At 31.8% G+C, this 1,141-nt stretch overlaps 1 protein-coding gene across 1 annotated transcript in view; it reads left to right on the top strand.

Moving 5' to 3' along the window:
- LOC106691712 (coiled-coil domain-containing protein R3HCC1L-like) overlaps window positions 1-1,141 on the top strand; it is a 36,326-nt gene that overhangs the window by 31,338 nt on the left and 3,847 nt on the right. The gene's annotated exons all lie outside the window — the stretch shown is intronic.

Genomic DNA, 1,141 nt, shown 5'->3' on the forward strand with positions numbered 1-1,141 from the left:
TTTTCATTTCGATTCCATCCGTGCATTTTTTTTTAGTATTCTGATTGCCTAGTAACCCGCCCTGAGATTAAGAGTCTTGTTATATAATAAAATTGATTATTAACTATTTGATATTAAAGTTCTTAATATGGCTTCTTACTCTTGCTGGATAATTAACTAGATTAACTAGATTAAAAACCCTTTATACATCAAAATATACTATTTACACAAAAAGAGCATATTACAATATATAATGAGAAGATGGTTGGGGGTGCTGTGAGTAAAAAACACTAACAAGTTGAAAGAACTTATTTAATAGTGGCAATGTTTCGGCGAGTGTGGAATCTACTTGGAGTAGCCCCGATGAAGGCTAGAAACTCTCGCCGAAACATTGGGACTATTAAATAAGTTCTCTCAACTTGTTTGTGTTTTTTACTCACCGCACCTCCAAACATTTTCTCATCATATATTTAATCCATCAAAGGTTTCCTAACTATAATATTGGTTAGTTTTAAATTACCTAATGAATAAAGCAGAGCTACTATTTTTGCGACTTTGCTTATAAAGCTCCTATGAAAATTGACCATCCTCAAAACTTTGATTCAGGGAATTCATGAATAATTTTAATTTTACTGCTTTTTGAACGCATTCCATTTTTTAAAATTTTATGTACAAAAAATAAATAAGCATTGTATCTAGGTATAAAACTTCTTCTTGAGAGAAAAAAAGATTAGATTTTTTTGCTATCAATTGTAACCTTCTAATCCTTTGAAGAATTGTTCTAAATTTTCCAAGTGTTGTCTTATAGTAGAAGATGCTGTTAAAGTGTCATTGAGATGCATGAAAATGGTTAAGAGGTCTTCCTTCTTAGATCTTAATTGACAAACCTTGGAAATGGCTGTGCTGTGTTACCAAAGTCAAAGGCTTGTGAGTCGACAGGGGGTGCGAATAGCTGTTTTTTTCATCTTTTGGGTCTAAGGTTATTTTTCACATACTCAAACAAGATATATGGTAGAGAAAACTGTTAGTCAAAACCTGTCAGATAAGCATTTTGTAAAGGATAATTTTTCTATGTGGTTCACTTACCCACTTCTCAATTACTGTTTTAATTCATAAATTGACAGCTAGCACCATGACCATTAGCACCCTAATTACTATAAAA

The sequence above is a fragment of the Halyomorpha halys genome, unplaced genomic scaffold (genome assembly GCF_000696795.3).
Source record: "Halyomorpha halys isolate HHAL.00 unplaced genomic scaffold, Hhal_1.1 Scaffold2822.1, whole genome shotgun sequence".
NCBI lineage: Eukaryota > Metazoa > Arthropoda > Insecta > Hemiptera > Pentatomidae > Halyomorpha > Halyomorpha halys.